This window comes from Diceros bicornis, chromosome 23, assembly GCF_020826845.1.
Source record: "Diceros bicornis minor isolate mBicDic1 chromosome 23, mDicBic1.mat.cur, whole genome shotgun sequence".
In the NCBI taxonomy this organism is placed as follows: Eukaryota; Metazoa; Chordata; class Mammalia; order Perissodactyla; family Rhinocerotidae; genus Diceros; species Diceros bicornis.
In genome coordinates, this window is record NC_080762.1 from 57657315 (window position 1) to 57677141 (window position 19827).

The 19827-nt window shown below is 51.8% G+C and overlaps 1 long non-coding RNA gene across 1 annotated transcript; it reads left to right on the forward strand.

Annotated features, from left to right (window-relative positions):
• The first annotated feature begins 1356 nt into the window (after positions 1–1356).
• LOC131420613 (uncharacterized) lies at positions 1357–19213 on the forward strand. Its single transcript, XR_009223595.1, has 4 exons — positions 1357–1496; positions 16936–17071; positions 17431–17566; positions 19063–19213. It is a non-coding gene; the product is annotated as an uncharacterized LOC131420613 (long non-coding RNA).
• The last annotated feature ends 614 nt before the right edge of the window (positions 19214–19827 follow it).

Here is a 19827-nt window from a genome sequence, read left to right on the forward strand (position 1 = left end):
GAGAGAGGAGGATGAAAGGGCTGCTGTCAGGGCGATAGGAAAACCGCCTTCTGTGCCACTAGGGCTGTGCTCAGGCCAGGTGCAGGAGATCAGGTAGGACAAAGGATGAGTAGGCTTTGGGAAAGGGGATCAGTGTCTTGGGAAAAATGCCTTGGCACCCATGTGACTTCCTCGCTCCTGCCTGCACCGGGACAAGCCATCCCGCAGTGACGAGGAGCCTCATTGGAGCCCCAAGTCTTCTCCTTGGGGAAGTGTGCAGGATTTGGCTCCTTGGGGCACAAGAGGACTGGGGTCTCCACCCCACAATGGTTTTTGTTAGTCTGCAATCACGCTCTGATTACATCTGCTCCCTGAATGACCCTCCACTCCGGGGCCTGTGCCCTGCCCTGGTCCAGCCTGGTCCTCCCTCTGCCCACCTGGGAACCGTGTCCCTACTGGCTGCCTTTTGCTGGACTCAGGAAGCCATTTAGGGCACTGAGCAGGGCTGGAAACTGGACCCCACATGCTGCAGACTGACCTTTGCAGCTTCTGGCAGCCTATCACTGAGTACAAGGCTGCTCATCATCTCTTGGCCTCCATAACGTGCCGACCCCAGGGCTCAGCTCTTGGTGTGCATCTCGTTCCTGCCTAAACTCACTCCCTTGGTGATCTCACCAGTCTTGTGACTTTAAATACCATCTCCGAGCTGATGGCTCCTAAATGGCTCGCTCCCTTACACTCCAGACTCAAACGCCCTCCTCCCTTCTTGTCCTCTCCACCACTGTTGTCCATCTCAAGCTCAACATGCCCCCAGTCAAGCTCCAATGAAGCAAGAAAGACTCCCCCTCCACACCTGCCCCTCCTGTACCTTTCTCTATCTCGGTTAGCAGCAACTCCAACCTTCTGCTTGCTCAACCAAAAACTCTGAAATCACCCTTGAGTCCCATCTTCTCTCTCCTCACATCTAATGCATCAGAAACTCCTGTTGGTTCCATCTTCAAAACACATCCCGAATCTGAACCTCCTCCTCACCTCCACTGCCACCACCTGGTGCCGGCCACCGTCAGCTGCTGCCTGGGCTGTTGTAGGCGCCTCCTCCCTGGTCCTTCTGCTTCTGCCCCGGCAGAGGAAGGTTCCCCCTTGGCTTTGAGGACTGAAAGAGGAGCAATGGAGGGGCCTTGACCAGAGGGCTGGGGCCTCTGACACTGGACAAATCATGGGATTCTCCACCCATGACGATGCATGCTGTTGACTGCAGCCTTAGACACATGAAGGCCCATCACCCAGGACACCGTCTGGGGCTCCTATACCACAGGTTGTGAGACACTGACACTGGAGAACAGAGGAAGTTGGCAGAGTGCCTGCGAGTCCCCTGGCAGATGGGCCTTACGTGAGTGCCCAGGACCCTTCCTCGAACCCCATCTCTGCCAGGGACAGCACACCACCTACACCATCCCACCAACTGCCCCCTGGGCTTCAGCTGTGAACTCAGATTCCTCTGAGGAACCTGCTTCCAGGTGAGGCAAGCTGGGGTCCCCCAACCCCCACCCCTTGAGATCTTAACCTGAACATGAGATTTTACCATCTGGGGCCCAACAAACTCTCTCTGGGGAGCATCCTCAGCCCTCACCTTTCCACTGGTGGGGACACCCAAGAGCCGGGCTCACACAAACAGCACCCCCAGTTTAGCCCTTGCGTCGTCCAGGCTGTTGGCTTGATGTGCTCGTGAAAAGTGGGCCAGGAGCTCGTGCAGTGTCAGAGTGTGCCTGGGAATCTGCAACAGGCAGAGGCAGGGGGACAGGGACAGAGGAAAGGATGGGGAAAGATGCAAGGAGAGACAGTGATGAAGCAAGTCAGAGAGAAAGCAGTAATGTAGAGAGGGAGAGAGAGACAAAGTGGATGGAGAATGGTTCTCGCAGCTCCCAGCACTCCCACCAGCAGGGTTGAGGATGGACACCCACAGCACTTCTGATCTCAGACTCTAACGTGGAGGCTCTTCCAGGGTCTTGTCTGGGCCAAGAGCCCATAGCTTGAGGCTCTAAGCCGGCAGGAGGAAGGGCCTGGAGGTGGGCTCAGGACCAGGAGCTCCCACTCACCTTCCCACACTGCCTGCTCTGTGGAGCTGGACAGGCCTACAGTCCGCTGGGTCAGGGTCTGGCTCTAACCCCATTCTCCAGGCAGCCCAGAGCTGGGGTCTGTTATGGCCTGGGCCCTCCCGGCCATGGCCCCCCGCTGCCCCCTGCTGTCCCAAGCTGTGGCTTCCTCCCTGCTGGGGCCCTCACTGCCGTGGCCCCCCAGCAGGCTCCCCAGGCATGCGTCCTCAAGGACAGGGCTAGGTGCCAGCTGGAATATGGGGTCAGTGAAGAAGGTCTCCAGCACCCTCTCCTTGCAGTCAGTTTGGCCTCATAGTGATTCAGCAGCTTGTCAAAGTCACTGTTCTGCTTGCAGGCTGTACTTGTGGCTGGAGACCAACTCCTGATAGAAATTGACCATGGGCAGCAGGATGGCCAACAGGTCTGCTCAGGGAGATGCCCCACAAGCCCTCGGTCACCCAGCCCCACCCACAGAGGTCAGGGCCAGGCTCAGATCTCCCACCCAAAGACACCCTTGCCTTTGGGGATGACTCTGGCACCACTGCCCTATCCAGGGCCAGATAGGTGGCCCCAGGCTTCAGGACAACAGAGTCACAGATCTTTATAGAGATGGGGCCCTGTCTAGTCTGACATCTGTGTATTGGAAGGCCGGAGAGGGCTGTTGTGGGTGCTGTGGTGTGCCTCGCCGCCTGAAGGGTCTGAAGGGCCACGTGCTCCGGAGCTTTGGGGGGTTGGCTGAGACCTCTGTGGTAACTGAATTGCAGCTCCACATCCCCCTCAGCCCTGGCTCCCACAAGAGGCCTCCCTCCCAGAGTGCCCCACCAGTGACAGAAGTGACCCATCCGAGGTCATAAGGTGAGTCAGTAGCTGGTCTGGAACCAGGTCTCCTGAGTCCGCCATTCCAGGGCTTCCCCCACATGACCTGCCTTCCCGAGTCACATCCCTTCAGCTGTCTGTCCCTTTATCCATGTGTCCCTGTCCTTCCACACCTTCCCAGGTTCAGCAAGGTGTGTCTGCTGCTGGCCCGCTCTGCCCCAACCTCCTGGATATACGATATCCTGCCTTCCAGCCCCCAAAATTCCAGCCAGTCTCCCCAAACCTGCCCTTCAATACTTGATTGGCAGGGATAGGCCCTCTGAAACCTCTGCTTATAAACTCCATTAAAAAAGAAAAATGTGCCTCCTTTGCGATAAACTCCAAGTGGGAGCTTACACAGGACATTCCACTACCGAAGGGACGGCACCTTCAACCACGCAACTACAGGAAGTGCAGACCTCGTCTTTCTAGGCCCGCTTCCCATTGTGACCTTGGGGAAAAGTGGGGCTCTCTGACTTAGGAAAGTGAACAACAAAATGTCACACTCAGTGTGGGAGAGGCACGATGCAGGGGTCCTGCTGTGCAGCCCTCGGGGCCATCAGGGTGGTGTAGCCAGCTCGGAGAGCAGTGACGCAAGGTGGACAGAGTGGGAGCCTTGACCCTGCTTCTACCTTTTGTTTGTCATTCTACTTTTGGAAACCTGTCCTAAGGAGACGCTCTCGCATATGAACATTTCAGATGCAGAGATGAGTGTTTCTAGTAACAAAAAGTTGCAACAAATTTAAGAGCCAATGATGGGAGATGGCTGCAGGGATGAGGGCATGCTCACAGGTACTAGAGCATCATACAGCCATCAAAATCATACTTTCAGCATGAGAAAACAGTTGTGCTACAATCTTAAGTAAAAAACAAAAAACATCAAGATTGAAATTCAATATTCATATGTGTGACATTATGTAAATAAAACGGGGGGAAAAAACCCAAGATCTGTGCATAGAAAAAAAATTTGAAGAAAACACAACAAAATGCTTACAGTGGTTATATTTGGGATGTAGAACTATGGTTGATATAGCTTTTAAATTTTTCTGCTTCTCTAGATTGTCAAATTTTCTCAAATGGGTTCATATATATTATTTTTAAAAGGGAAATGTAGATAAGAAACTAAAAATATATCACTTCCTCCTAGAAAAACAGCTTTTGCAAACTTGTCTTTCCTCTTCTGCTCCCTCTGAGGGATTTTGCGGGTTTTAAGGGGCCGGTGTCACACCCCAGGAGGATAGAAGTGCCGCCAGCCTGGAGGAGAGGGCCTTGGAGAGGGACTTCTCAGGTGGAGGCGGGGAAAGGTGGGGCAGGGGGCCTCTGCCAGGACTGCCTGCTCACCCAGGCCCCAATGGGCCAGCTGGAGATGCAGACCTTCAGGCCTTGGCAAAGATCTGGTGCAAATCCACAATGGCCTCACTGACAGAGGAGGCACAGGGTAAGCTCCGGCCACGGAGTTCCTGCCCCTCCAAAGCCCTGTCCCCCAGTCCAGCAGAGCTGAGGGGCCCAGGGAGAAGGCAGGGGCTGCCACCACCGGTGGGACTCTAGCAGCAAATGCCTTTCTCAAGTGAGACCTTATGTGAAAACCCCATCAGCGGGATGGACTATGTAACTTGTGGCCCAGTGCAAAGAAAATATGCAGGACCCCTTGTTAAAAAATGATAAAATTTCAAGATGGTGACAGCAGAGCACTAAACCAAACACAGACTTTTGTAAATGCATCACACACCCCAGAAGCTGTCAGAGGATGGGAGCTGCTCTTGCTGCCAGCCTTCCTGGCACCTTCAGTGCCCACCTGCTGCGGTGACCTTAAGGGATCTTAGAGGAACTCAGGGCTCTAGAGAATTCAGAAGAAATGCCACTGATGATGTGAAAAGAGCTAGGGCTTGAGACCCACACAGAGCAGGCTCAAATCCGCCTTATGCTGCTTCTCAGTTGTTTGACCTTCAACAAAATGCGTAACATCTCTGAACCTCAGGTCTTTCCCGTAAAATATGATGACCTCTTGCAAGTAACGGGACAATTTGAGGGCCTGGTGCAGAGAAGGTGCTCAGTAAATGCTAGCTCTCCACCACCCCCTTTTGGGGGAAAACTTAGAAAAGCAAAAACACCCAGATTCTCCCAAGCACCTGCCCTGTCACCACCTAAAGAGCCCTGGGGAACATGCCTTCTCACTGGCAGCTTAGCACCAGGCTGCTTAATGGGCCTCTGAGCACCCTCCAGCCACATTTTCCATGGCTCCCCTCCCAGCACCCTCTTCCGCGCCCATGTTCCCCAGCCAGCCAGCTCCAGAATACAGCTCGGGTCTCCTCTCCCAGGATGAGCTGTAAGGATGCCAGAGAGACTTCTGCTACTTCCTGCAGCCCCCTCCCCTCCCAACTGTTCCTCCTCTGCCCCTGCTCATCACCCCCAGCTCCTAAAACCCTGGAGACCTGGGAACCACCCCAATGTGTCTGGGGTTTGAGCTGAACAACAGAGGGCAAGCTAAAGGGACTCTGTCGTGCACCCCATTTGTGGACAGGAAAACAAGCTCAGAGAGAAAGTGTGAAACTACCGGGAGTCAGGGCAGCCCCAGCCTAAAAGCTTGTCCCCCTCTCCCTGCAGTTGTCTCTGTCTTTCTCTGCCACATCAGATGCCCCTCCTTGGTCCCATTCTCCACGTGTGCTCTCTGCTCCTTCCCTCTGTGATGACCCAGTACTTTGGCTGTTGGAGGCCCCTGGTGTTGTTCTTCTCGGGGAGCTGTCACAGGGGGCTGTCCCCTCTCCCAGCAGTTTGTGCCCTGAGGGCAAACCCCCACCCTGGGGTCTCACTTTCTCAGTACATAAGAACAGGGGATAGAAGGTGCTGAGTGGGCGCAGAGACATCCCTGAACTGTGTGGCACAAGTCCAAAGATAGTAGCTCAGGAAATCACAAACATGCCACAGAGCCAGCTCTGCTCCCTTTTCAGGGCACGTGGCTTTGTCTCCTCAAGCCCACTTGCTGAACCACAGGAAGAATGAGCTCTGATAATTGAAGGAATGGAGCACTTTGAAAGCAAAATGGGACAGTTATCCCCTCTCCACTTCCGGGTTGCTAAAACTACCCCGGCCTGTGCTTGAAGAGCGGCTGAAAATATCTAATGGAGAAATATTCATTGCCAATGCAGGCTTTTCTATTTTTTCGATTCTCTGAGAACCTTAGCACTTGAAAAGATGGCTGTTCTTGGATCTGAACTCTAAAGAGCTAAGGGATTCACACAGAGGCTCGTGGAGAGCTCAGAGACACGTGAATGCCCAATCAGCACCCTCACTGCCCTGATGTCATCACCCCCATGCCAGTCTGCTCTCTTTGCCAGTTCTGGGATTTGCACGTGTTATCCTTTTCTCTTTAGGATGGCGGTGTGTGTGTGTGTGTGTGTGTGTGTGTAAGAGTAGTCTGTATGTTAAACTGATGGCGCTCTTCTCAGAGACATCTACAGGACATCTACTCCCCAGGGACCAGAGGAAAAACCAGATGCAGTCAGGTCAGGCGCTCTGCTCCCTGCACAGGCAGCACCGGCAGTCTGGGAGCCTGATTTAAGGATTGGGCCGAGTGGGCAAAGCTCTGGAAAGCTGTGAGCCTGGGGACCCTTAAGAAGCCTTGGGCCATGGCCCACCCTTGCTACGAGCCAGTGTCAGGATGGCGGCAGGAGCCCCAGCCCCACTGAGCTCGCAGACGCTGCCTTTCCCTTACCCTGCAGGTCCCTTCTGGGGATGCATTTGCTTTGGATCTGGGTTGGCTTGGCTAACGTCCAAGCCTGCTCAGTTGACCCTTGTCAACGATGGCAATGGTGAGTTGGGATTTTGGCTTATACACCAACTCTCCGGCTAGAGTCCAGCTCTGGCTGCCCAACCTGGCTCAATGCCTGGCATCTCAGCTGAGCCCTGCCCACTTGCCACCCCACAGTCTGGCCTTCTTGGCCCATTACAGGCAATCCCTCACTTGCCACACCCCTTAGGGCCACTGGTCGTTGGCTCCTGCCCCAACCAACTCCCCTGTCTGGAGACAGTGTCTTTAATCCAGAATGCATTTAGTCAGTGCAGTCATTGATGGAGGAATTAGTCCATGGTTTTCTCTCTTTTGTTAGCAGTCAAGGTTTTGCTAAAGATCTCTGTACTTCTTGCTTTTCAAACAGTTGCCACACAATTCAGTTCTCTCCCCTTCATTCTTGATTCCCTCTGACCTGTTCCAAGCCTAAGAGATGCCCATCTCTGTCTCCCTTTGTGCCAATCCTGTCAGCATGTCCTGATGGTGTCTCTGTGGTGGGCACCATGCTGGGCACGGGTGAGACACAGCTGGAGATGGATAAGTCAGATCCCTTCCCTGGAGGAGCTTCCAGCCTAAGAAGGGTGTCAGATACCCACAGAGGTAACTTATACTCCAACAAAGTGAGGCCAGAACAGAGGTGGGCCCCTACTGCAGTGGGAGGGTCTCACCGTGCAAGCCACAAGCTCTACCCAGAGGTTTTGCAGGACAAAAGGGGAGCCCAATTGGGCTGGCCCCGTGGTGTAGCAGTTAAGCGCATGCGCTCTGCTTCTGGAGGCCCAGGTTCGGATCCCGGGTGCGCACTGATGCACCGCTTGACCCGGAGTGCTGTGGTGACGTCCCATATAAAAGTGGAGGAAAATTGGCACAGATATTAACCCACAGCCAGTCTTCCTCAACAAAAAGAGGAGGATTCGCATGGATATTAGCTCAGGGCTGATCTTCCTCACGAAATAAAAATAAAAAGGAGCCCAACAGGTGTGCTATAGGATGGAAGAAATTGGAGCAGAGGGGATGGTGTGAACAAAGATGCAGAGTTCGACAGGGTGTTGAGTGCAGGACAGCAGGGGTGTGGATGGCAGGAGGAACATGGGAAACAGGACTCAAGGCACAGAGTGGGCCCTACAGAGGGGCTGACTGGGGAGGGGTCAAGGCGGCCCTCTAAATGTCAAAGTTGGTTTGCAAACCTGATTCCACGGCTACAGTTTTACCTTAAACCCTGAAATAAAGATCTCTGCAGTTTCTTGCAGAGTCAGCCTTCCAGGATTCTGAGTGCTCCCAAGCCAGGAAAATACCACGACCATCTCTAAATTCTTACTCTGCCCTTTAAGGCTGCCTGAGCCGTTCCAACTTACTTCCAATCATAAATAGGAGAAAAATAGCTATTAAAACAATGAAATGGTGCCAAACTGAGGATTGTATAGGAGGGGAGGATTCTTCTCAGAGGAGGATGCTCCCTTTGTTTTAGATGGTCCTTGGAGCTTTTTGATTACAAAAGATGAGGCCCAAGAGGGCTGTTTAGATGGGAGAGAAGAGAGTGAGCAGAGCTGGATAGTTTTCCTTAATAAATTTTGTGCAGACTTTTGTTTAGGTGTCATCTCCCATTACCTCTAGGGAGACATGGCTGTGGGTGGAGCCTCCGGGAGTAGAGAGTATACAGGGAGTAGAGACAGGGCCGGTGTCCTCGAAGTGTTACCTGTGCACAGCCCACTTAGAAGGGCCTAATGCCTGGTTTAAGGCTCTGCTGTTGCTGCCTTGAAATTCTTAAGAGCCCTGCAATTTTATTTTGCACTGGGCCCAGGAAAGTATTTAGCTGGTCCTGAAAAAATGTGTAGACAAGTGTATATTAGTAAAGGATTAACGACCAGCTCTCTGAAAGAAAAACTCTGACTGGTAGCATTGGCTGATTTCCATGGTGAAAACATTCCTACCTTGGCCCATTTTAAGTTACCAAAGTGTGAATAACAATCTTTCAAGATTCTTGAAAATTTCACAACTGATTTACAAGTTGGTATGAGCCAGCTCCAGCATATCACTGGACGAGGGTGAGGGTCTTGGCAGATAAAGGGATTATGAACACCCACACCACCAACAAAATAGCAGTTGGGAGCATGTGGAGAGAGGCCAGTGTGAGGAGAGGAGGTCAGCAAGAAGTCCCTATAGCAGGAAAGGCTGAGTGACAGGAGGGCAAGGATGTCTTCTATTCACCTTTAAGCTGTTTTCTGCTGCAGTAGTGCAAACCCCCTCGACTGTATCTAAGCATTTCAGAAAGCCCGGTCCATACTTGGCTGGTGTTGGGGGCTTGGGGAGTGAAGGAGGAGCCAGTTGGGTGTCATTAGGGCTTTCCTGGATACTCTGGTTCTCCTCCTGGGACAGGGCAGGACTGTACTGCCCAGGACCCTGAAGTCCGGTGTGGTCATGTGACTCACTTTGTCCAATGAAACGTGAGCAGATCTGTCAGGCACCATTTGCCATGATCCATCCCCTGCCATGGGACTGGTGAATTTCCTGATGGTGGAGCCCCGTCAGCCTGTGTCCCTGTCTCTGAGTGAGAATGTTGTGGAGCAGAACCCACAATGGACACACAGTGTGAGAGAGAAAGCAATCTTTGTTGTTTTAAGCCACTGAGATTGGAGGCTGTTTGTAATTGCAGCAGAATCTAGCTCCACCTGATGGACACATGGAGTGACCACACGGGGTAAGGAGCAGTCAAGACTGAGTGAAGACAGCCATTGTGAGAAGTGATACAAGAAGTCAGGAGAACAGAATTGGAAATCAGATGTGGCCGGGAAAATGGAAGACCCTGAAAATCCTCAGGAGTATGTGGGATGGGGTTTGAGGAATTTTTCTGGCTATCAGGTGGACCATGAGAGCTTGAGGCCATCCAGGTGACACAGTGGTTCCCGAACATTCACCTTTTATCTGGCCCGTCTCCCCAGCAAGGAAGGAATCAGTTGTGGGGCAGCCACAGGCCAAGGATCTACAGCCAGGAGACCTAAGGTTAAGCCTGGATTCTAGCACTGGAAGTGACCTTGGAGTGACCTTGGTTAAGTCCCTTCCTCTTCTGTGGACCTTTGAGTTCTCAAATCCCTCCCAGCTCTGATGTTCTAAGACCTTCTGTCTTTTTCAAGTGCATCACTGATCACTTACTTGGCTCCTCAGCTCCTCCTGCCTACCTGATGGCCTATTTCCTGGGAAATGGGCTCTGTTTAACTTTCCTGGAGCCCCTCCAGAGCACACAGGTGCCCTCTGCCCTGCAGGATGTGTGTGTGTGAGAGAGACTGAGTGAGAGAGAGAGAGAAAGAGAGAGAACGAGCGAGCTAGAAACTACAACCAGAAAGCTTTACCAAGCTGATCTATCAAAATCTTCTTTAAAAAAACCATTTGCCCTGGAGAGTAACGCACTCAGTTGGAAACGTTGCTCCAAGTTCCCACCAAAAAGGCCTCTGCTGCCACACTGACACACACACACACACACAGACACACACAAATACTTTCACTCCAAACCGACCAGTTCGGTGCACTCCAGCACCAGAGAGGGCCCTGCCATTTGCACCCACCCCTTCTCTGGCCTATCAACCCCCAAAATCTTTGAAGGCCATATGCGAGATGAACCCACCCCCTCTTGGCAATAAAATGACTCATTTTCTACCTGGGTTCACACCGCAAGCTCTATTATGGTGCCAGTCACACTCTACCACAATCAGACCTTAAGGGTAGAAACTTCCATCTCTTTACTGCCTACCCGAGAGCCTGATGTTCATTCATTCATCAAGCCCTTACAGAGTAACTACTATGTGTGAGGCAGAAGGGACAGAGTGATAAAGGATACCACTGCCTTCAAGGAGGTCCCACCAGGTCAGGTGGGGACAGACTTGAGGAGTCGGCTCTGATGTGGTATGCTAAGGGTGAGAAAGCTGTGGGAGCAGGAGGCATGGAACACAATCTTGGATGAGAGTCCCCAGGAGGAGACATTGGAGTTTGGTAGGATTCCACCAGGCAGGAAAGTGTGGGGGTGGCAGGGGTACTCCAAACAGAAGGCCAGGAGGTGCACAGATCTTGACCAGGGAGCACTGGCTGGAGCCCCATATGATAGGGGGAAGAGGAGCCTGGGGAAGAGGATGAGGCAGTGTTCAGCTGATCTTAGGCAGTTAGTGAACAAGTGAGTGAATCACACCCTGGATCATGAAGCCACTAATCTGGTTCTGGTCCCTAGACCTATTCCCTGGCCACTAGCAAAGACTCAGCTTGGTTTCAGGGATATGTGTAGGGCTAGGATAGATCTCAGAATGAACCAGATGGTTTAGACACGGTTTAGACACATGGTTTAGCTCCCATCCCAGGAGCCACGTGAGAAGAGGCTACGAGTGGCAAGCCTGGCAAGTAGACACTCAGACCGAGTTCTAGTCCTGGTTCTGCCATCTCCCAGATGTGTGAGCTTGGGCAGGTGACTTGAGTTCTCTGAGCCTGCTTCCTCATTCGATCCTATGAGGGTGGTTATGGGGACTGACTAATGAAGCATGTCTGACAGTGCCTGGTGCAGGATAGAGGAGGTGTGTGGAATCTGAAATTTTTGTTCAACCTCAAGTTCCAAGCTGATGTGACCGTTAGTTCAGAGTTTGGCAACGGCACCATAAGGTGCCGTTGAACATTCCAGGCAGAGCTGGCTTCAAGGGCGTGTGATGGGGTCCTATGTTCGGAAGGCCCCATGCTTGGGGCTTCAAGTTCTGCAGTTGCCACCCTGAAGTTCTTAATCATTTCTCTTTGAATTTGTGTTTCACGAGTAACATCTGATGGAACAATGGAGCACACCCCAGGGGCGTGGAGCCTCAGCTCCCATGTGTTCCTGCCTCCTGCTGCCTCCCTGGGATGGTTTCTCAGCTGCTGGCTCCCAACACGCCAGCACCCCAGAACCCATGACCTCGTCTATGCTCTGTCTGGGAGCAAATGGGTTGAGTCAGCCAGGAAGACTCACATCCCACCGTGAGTCACCCTCCACCCTCTGCAGGGACCTCGGTGTAGGTGCAGAAAGGGTGGGTGCAGTGCACCCCCGATGGTGTCTCAGGGCAGGGCAAGGAGACAATACCTGGGCACTAGACGGGTGACTCAGCAGGGGCATCTCGCCCACTCCTCATCTAGGTACCAAGTGTATCCTGGCACAGAGGTTAGAGGAGGTCGGATGTTGAAATGGAGGGGTCGCCTGTCTGCCATGGATGGGCTGTGAGAAGGGGAGGTCGACTTTCCCAACTCCACCTAGGGCCTTGCGTTTTTCCCTTGCATCAGGCCCTACAAATCATGTAGCTGACCCTGGTTAGAATCTATGTTTCCATTTTCCCGTCTTCAGCTCAGAGTCCACGGTCCTCGTGTGATGTGGCCAAATGGCTCTGAGCATCTGGTGAGCACTGGTGAGATGAGGGGGGAGAGGAAATCAGATCATTTGGTGCTGGGGTAGACAGCTGGTGAGGGGCGTCTAAGGGACAGAGAGCCAGCACCTCCCAAGATTTAATGTAAATGGCAATCAACTAGGATGTTCTGAAAGTGCAGATTCTGATTCCGGAGGTCTGGGCAGGGCCTGAGATTCTGCATTTCTAACATGCTCTTGCTTCATGGGCCACATTTTGAGTAGTTAAGTTCTAGAAGGCTTAACCTAGCAACAGCGTGACCTCCAGACCGATGCACAGTGAGCCCCAGTAGGAGCTTTTATGACAGGCAGAGGGCACGACTGCTTGGAACTGACCCAGGAGCTCACACTGTGATGACCTACCAGGGACTCTGTGTCGCCGGACTCTTCAGCTGATAATGTGGGAATGCTTAGTCAACGTGGTCATCAGCAGAGTAACTAAAAACTCGCTCATAAATAACCTCACTCAATCCTCACACTCTTGTCAGGCAAATAAAGAAAGGCTGTTTTATAGATGAAAGAATGGAGGCACAGAAGATGGGGGGTCGTACTCCAGGTTGCAACTGTCAAGTGGCAGAGGTAGGATCTGAACTCAGATCTGACTAAGGCCCTTCCGACTCTGCCAGCATCACTAAATTTAAGTTTGGAGGCTGGCCTCGCTGTGGCTGGAAGCTGGTCCCCCTGCCCGTCATGTGCCCCCTGGTGCTCCCTGCAGGAGCCCGGAGTGTGAGGTGTTGGCCCTGTGCCTTGGGCCCCCTGGCCAGCCTCCTCTGCACCCTTAGCCAGCAGTCACCTCTGCCTTCAGCCACTCAATATGGATCTCCCCATCCTCGATCTGCTTCCGTAGCTGCTTGGCCACTGTCTTCTCATCTCCACGATCTGCAGCAGGTGCAGGTACTTCTGCATCAGTGCTTCGTGCTCCCTGGCCAGGGTCTGGTAGATGTGGACAGACATATGTGATAAGACACTGCCTTCTTGTCCCCCAGAGATCCAAGCAGAAGTGGGGCTCCCCCACTGACTGCAATTAGAAGATCCTGACTCCCAGACATGGTGCACAGGGCCTTGACCTGGTTGCTGTGCTGTTACCAACTGCTCTGGCCCCTTCTCCAGCTGCTGTCTCACACTCTGACCTCTAGTTCCTCTAACCGATCCTGTTCTCTCCCCTCCTCCTCCAATCCACCCCCCGGGCCTTTGTACAGGCTCACTCTCTTTTTAAGGGGAATGCATCTAGTGACTTTAAGTTAAAGTCAATGCTCAAATGGAACAACAAAGCCCAGATGACAGCACATCTGTTTACAACATCGTTCACTGAATATTTTGAGTCCACTGTTGAGACCTACCACTCAGAGAAAGAGATTCCTTTCAAAATATGACTCCTTACTGGCAAGTGCTGTGATTCCCATGCAGAGACTGATGTGTGCCCCCCTCCACACACACACAGAAGTTAGGAAAAGTCTTATGACTCACATAATAGAGGTCTCCGAGGAGAGCAGGTCCAGAAACTCAAGCAGCTCTGAAATGGTTTGAGGGAGCAAGGAAAGGAGACTGGCCTGGGTTTTTATTGTGGTTGGGAGTTTTAAACAAAAAATATTCAATGACATTTGTCCAAGATTGTAAGGCATATTTTATTCAGCAACACTATGATACGCAGAGACCACCGTCATGGGATTCACAGTGGGGGAGAAATGAGGTTGGGCTCGACTCTGAATGCAGCATGGGCAAGTGGGAATTCATGGCCAGGCAGCATGGTGGGGGTCAGGGGATGGAAAATTACTAAGAAAAACTCAAGTGTTGGGGTTTCTTGCTAACCTGACCTAACAGGATTCTTACCAAAGAGAGACCAGAATGATCAGACACCACCTGAGGGATGGTGGAGGAGGAGGAGGAGCCTGAACAAATCTCAAGTGTGATCAGACATACAGGTGTGGGTTCTGCTTAAACTGACTTAGCAATGTTCTTGCTAGAACTGGATTTTACAAGGAATTGCACAGACAGCCATACAACAAGGTTCAGGGGCCTGACTAAAGTTTGGTCAAAGCAAGAAATCTTTGCCAGGGCTGAGACCAGGGCAAGACTTCTGCACACAGACAAGGACTTGTGTCATTGGATCCGAAGCCAATGCCAGAGAAGGGAGCCTCTGGACATCCTCCTCAGCTTGTCCATATGTGGACACGAGGGGAAGAGGGAGAGGAGAGGCATAAGCTGTCAGCACACATCAAAAATGCGGAGTCTGACCACTCATTGCAAGGACGAACATGCGTAGAAAAATATGCATTCACAATGGCTTGTTTTCATATAAAGAAACACTAACAGGATGCTCAAGAATGATCAGAACTGTGCACTGGGGGTGGCGGGAGTAACAGAGCTGGAGGGGACCCAGAAATGTTGGCAGTGACTCTTCTGAGGTTAGACTTTTCTATCTTACAGGTTTATCTAATATAAACAGAAATTTACACATACCATGTTTTCCCATTTAATAGCTTTTCTTTAATTTTAACTTCTGTACATAGGAAACCATTCTAAGATTTAATTCCTTTAGAACACTAACGGTTACAAAAGAGTAAGCATACGAAATCAAATTTTTATATCTCTCACTAACTAAAAGGACAAGCTGCATCCTAGTTTGTCCTTCCACTGTATCTCACACAGGCAGGATTTTCAGGAATCAGTGGCACATTATAATGTAATATGGGGTTTGGGTTTAGCTCCTTAAACATAATAGGATTAGTTTGATTAATTTTCTTCACATCAATTAAAATAGAAATTCCATTGTTTTAGCTTTTTAAATCTCAATGTTCTCTAGGGACATGCACATGCAAACACTGATGTAAAAATGAAACATGCACCTGAAAACTTTAACACATTCATTTCACATCTTGAGATTCTCTTGCCTAAAAAGAATAAAACTTCTATTTAGTTCAAAAATTTTCTTGCCTTGCTGACATTATATCTCTCAATCAATTCACATTTTTAAACCCAAGAAATTCAAAATGTTATTTCTCATACAGGAAATAAAATTACAAAGAACTAAGAGAAACCAGAAGCACAGGACTGCAGTGTTCAATCGATACAGGAATCCAAAGGAAAGAAACACAAATACTGGGATCAGCACAGATAAGCAGCCTTCTTCCCACAGGACAGAAGGAAAGCCACATTCAGAAAGTTAAACATGGGGGCCAGCCCTGTGGCTTAGCAATTAAGTGCGCACGCTCCGCTACTGGAAGCCCGGGTTCAGATCCCGGGCACACACCAACGCACCGCTTCTCCGGCCATGCTGAGGTCGCATCCCATATATAGCAACTAGGAGTTTCCCCTCCCAAACTGCCTAAAGAATTTAACAGAAGACCTGTTTCAGGAAGGACCCAATATCATATGATGGCTGTAATATAATATAAAATAGATGTTACACTAGGAAAGGCACCACCAACAAGCCCATTTTATCTAAATTTCTGTCTCTCCCTGGCCACATTCTCTATAGCCTGCCCTGAAAAGAGTTGTACAAACATTTGCATTTCTATCTCCATGTGAATTGTCTTCTTCCCCTCTGAAATCCCAAACCACTACCCCTCGAACACCTTCCACACCTTTAGCTACAATACAATACTTAAGCAAGCAGCTTCGACAGAATGACGAGTTTCTCCCATGTATACATGTTATTAAAGTTGGTATTATTTTCTCCTGCTAGCCTGTCTTTTAATTACTTGGACAGCCATAAGAACTTTAAGTGAAAGGGCAGCAGAGGATTCTCCCTCCTGCCCAACACTAGCATTGACCAAAGCACCAATACCCTACCCCTGCCCCCCAACACATTGTATTCGGACCCCAATAAGTTAAGGCCCAATGAGATGCATTGTTTCTCTTTCTCATCATAGAAAAAGAAGTTGGAAGGATCTATCAGTCAACAAAATCATTCTTGTGTTGTGAGCATTGGAGTAGTTTCCTCCCCTCCAGCCTACAACATAACTTCAAAGGAGTTAGAGAGCTTCCACTTCTTAACTCCTGGAGGGGAAGGAAAAAGCCTCCCAAGAACCAGCTCTCTAGCCCCACCCAACGCCCCACCTACCCTCCCAGATGCCCCACTGCCCCTCCCACCTCAGCGGCCTTGAGTCTGTCAGGCCGGCACCCCAGCCCCACCCAGCACCACCCTTTCCTTCCCCGACCCCCCACTACCCCTCGGCCGTAGGCCTGTCAGGCCGGCGCCCGAGTGCCAAGGGTGGAGGGAAAGAGTGTCCAGAGCTGCAGGGATCGGGCTGTCAGACATGCAAGTCTCACTACAGGAGCCACCACCGCCCACTCTGCACGAAGACCCGCTCCACCCAGCAGTCCTGCCCCAAACTGCGCCTGCCAGTCCAACGGCCAATGGCCCAGGCGAGCGCAGCTTCCCAGGCCTCCTGGCGCGAGCATGCCCTCACCCACGTCCCTCTTCCCACTGCCCCGGAGAATGAGTGCAACGCGATGAGCAGCCGCTGTGGCCAATCCGGCTGAGCAATGAAGGCAGGGCTGGAAGTGTGGGCGGAAGTGCATCATTTGCCATGTGGGTGTATGGCCCTTGTGGAGGGCCAGCCACACTTTCGCTCCACCACGGTTTGCTTCCTTCACTCTGAACACTGCAGCAGCGACCAATGGGGCAGCAGAACAGAGTTTGGGCAGCGCGACCCTGGGGTGGGCGTGTCAGTGGGCATTTTGCCTAGGCCCACAGTCATGGTCATCTTGTTTTACAGAGGACGGACGAGTGCATGCCACCATCTTGCAGTCCTGTGGGGTGTGGGGAGCAGCTCCCATGTGCTGCAGAGTGTTGCTGCAAGTCCTTATCCTTGTGGCAGTCCTGCTGCGGGGCAGTGAGAAGTGGGGAAAAGCCTGGCAGCTCAACAACCTGAGGCCCAAGATGGTGATCGCTGCACTGCCGCGAACTGCTCCCACTGCCGGGCAATGAGGAGAAACGGCTGTCGCCTTCCACAGGTAATTGGCCATCGCCGCCTGGTCAGCCTCCGTCGCGGTCCAACCTGAGGCGGGCGGCACTCTGTGCTCGGGGCCTCAGGGCCGGTCCAGTGGGTGAGTCAGCGCCAGGCACTGTGTGGCCTTGGTCTGTGCCACCATCTCTGCTCCGGGCGCCTCGGGTCACCGCGGCCCCCCCATGGCCACCAGCGCCCACCTTATGGCCTCCACCACCTTCTCACTCCCACCCCATGACCACCCTGTCCTCCACTGATTCGGGCTGAGGCCAACAATGTCGAGAAACGGGGCATTCTGGAAACTCTCTTCCTTAGGGTTACTATCATCTTGCACTTGCTGTGACTTTTCTGCTCTTTTGATGGCAGGGAGCCTGCCTTGATCTCTGTGATCAGGAATGTGGCTGAGCAAATGGAGCTTGTACCTCCAGGATGGACGTGCCTCCCAGATGCTAGTTGCTAGAAGAGTCCTGGCAGTGGAGGGAAAGTTGGCTCTGCACTGAAGGTGAGTCCTGGAAAGGAATCTGACAGTGGACTCTGCACTCTGTATCTGACAGCATCCTCGGTGGAGGAGGGTGCGGCCCCTCCTCATTGGGAGGCTTACCCCAGGGACTCGGGGAAGGGGTTCCTCTCTTCACTTCTTCCTTGGGATCCCATAGCATGGTGAGGCGTTTGCCTTTCCCCTGGCCTGGCTCCCTTCATGAGGGCTTCTGGAATTCAGCCAGTTCAGCCAGTCCTTTCCTGTGGACTCCGCACTGGAGGTCCCAGAACAGTGCACTGAAGACATTCTACTTTGAAAACCTCCTGGCAGATCCTTCTGTTTTGCATTGCAGGTTCTTGATGAATTTTGAAAGACCTGAATGCCACTTGTCTGTAATCTTATTGAAGGTTTACAGTGGTTTGTTCTAAGTCGGAAGTCATTACAATCTATCCAAAGAACTAGTAACATGAGCTTGTTTCAGAGGTCAGCCGCCATGCTTTCTTGACAGAACTTTCAGAGCCTATGCCCCAAAAGTTATGTTACTGTTTTTGAAAATGAGGCCAAGCATTGCAGAGAAGGTTGCTCTTGGCATGTGTCATGGTCTAACGTGGTCTGGGGGCAAAGGAGGTGGAGGTCCTTTGGTAACTAGTCACAAAGCATTGAGGAGGGTTAGAAGGACATGTTGCTTGGAACTCCCTGAGGACCTAGTATCCACCTGGTCTGGTCCACAGCGGCCTCAGGGGGTTAGATGACCTCAGGTGGAGCAGAAAACCCTCGGGAGAGACGACCCCAACACCCCACGTGCACAGTTTGGTCTAAATAGAGATTTTACCTTAATGAGGAGAAGAGATTATGAAGTGTCTTGGTCAGTACCTTGCAGAGCCTGGTTGCTCTGTACAGGGAGCCGCTTTCCTCCTGGTAGTGGGAGGACAGGCGGAACATAGATCTGAAGCTCTTGGAGCTGACCTCTTGGCAGCAGTCTCGCATCCTCAGCTGCTTGAGCAGAGCTAGGGCCAGGTGCACTGCTGGGTGCCTGGGAGGCTCTGCTGGCCGACACTTGGCCTGGCTTTGAAATAGGAGGACCAACCCTCCCCATTTTAGCACCCCAAGTCCTGCATCCCAGGGACAGCAGGAGGGTTGGGCAGCCATGAGCTTCTAAGAACTATTTCTGAGACTTCTTGAAGCCTTTCCTGTTGTCTTGATGCCATCCTGTGTTATCTGCTCAAGCGTCTGTGTCCCTACAGGGCACTTACCACAGCCTGGGAAGAGGTTCTCACCTTCCTTCCTTCTCTGCCCTACAGATGGTCAGCTCCTTAAGGTAGACAGTGGGTGTTTCATCTTTCTATTCCAGTAATAACTTGCAAGCAGAAGGTGTTCCTTAAATCTTTACTAAAGGTTTAAATGGGCAAAGTGGCTACAGGTGTGGATGTTCACAAAAACACTTATTTTGCTTTTATAGTTGATTATTTTAGGGGGAGACATTTAATTCTTTCTAATTACTTTTTCATTTATTCTTGCAGGCTCCACATAAAGGGCTCAAAACGTCTGGTTCAGTGGTTAAAAGCTGTTCACAGGGATGACTGGAACCCACTAAGCATTCTTTCATCTGTAGTGAACATTTCACCAAAAAAAGCTCTTGGAAAGGCTGGAGGGTCAGTACTACGTGCTCAAGCCATGGTCGTGCCCTCAATCTTCCACCCAACTGAGAAGGGAGGGCTGAAGGCCACGGCCACCCCAGGATAAAGGACACCAGGAAGGCCGCTGGGGACCTGAGGAACATGCGAGTGAAGCAGATGGGAAAGGAGCTGCAGGTTCATCGTCGTCCTTGAGGGAAAACCTGAGTGCCCAGCCGGGGTCGCGCAAGTTGAAACGAGCTGCTCTGCAGGGTCAACCCACACCCAGTGCTGCCCAGGAAGCCGCCAGTCAGGATTGGGTGCAGAGTCTCTGGAAGGAACTCCAGGAGACAGTGTGGTCTCCACAGCGTCAGGCAGCCAGGGAGATGCAAACACTTCTGCTGTAGATGCTGGTGATGAGACCCCCTCTTCCCTGCCAGGGCCTGCTAGCTAAGAGTGGCATTTCTTATCCCTCAGAATCTGGGATGTGCAGATTTATTGGCTGGCTTCCTTCTTGCAGTTTCTTCTCAGAGCACACATGAGAGAGGCCATCTGTCCCTTGAGAGGCTGTTGACTGAAAGGCTGAAGAGAGATGTGGAGCCCAGCTGCAGCGGGACCAGCCTGGGGCCTGATGAGAGCTTGGCCCAGAATCCCCAAGTTCATCATTCACAA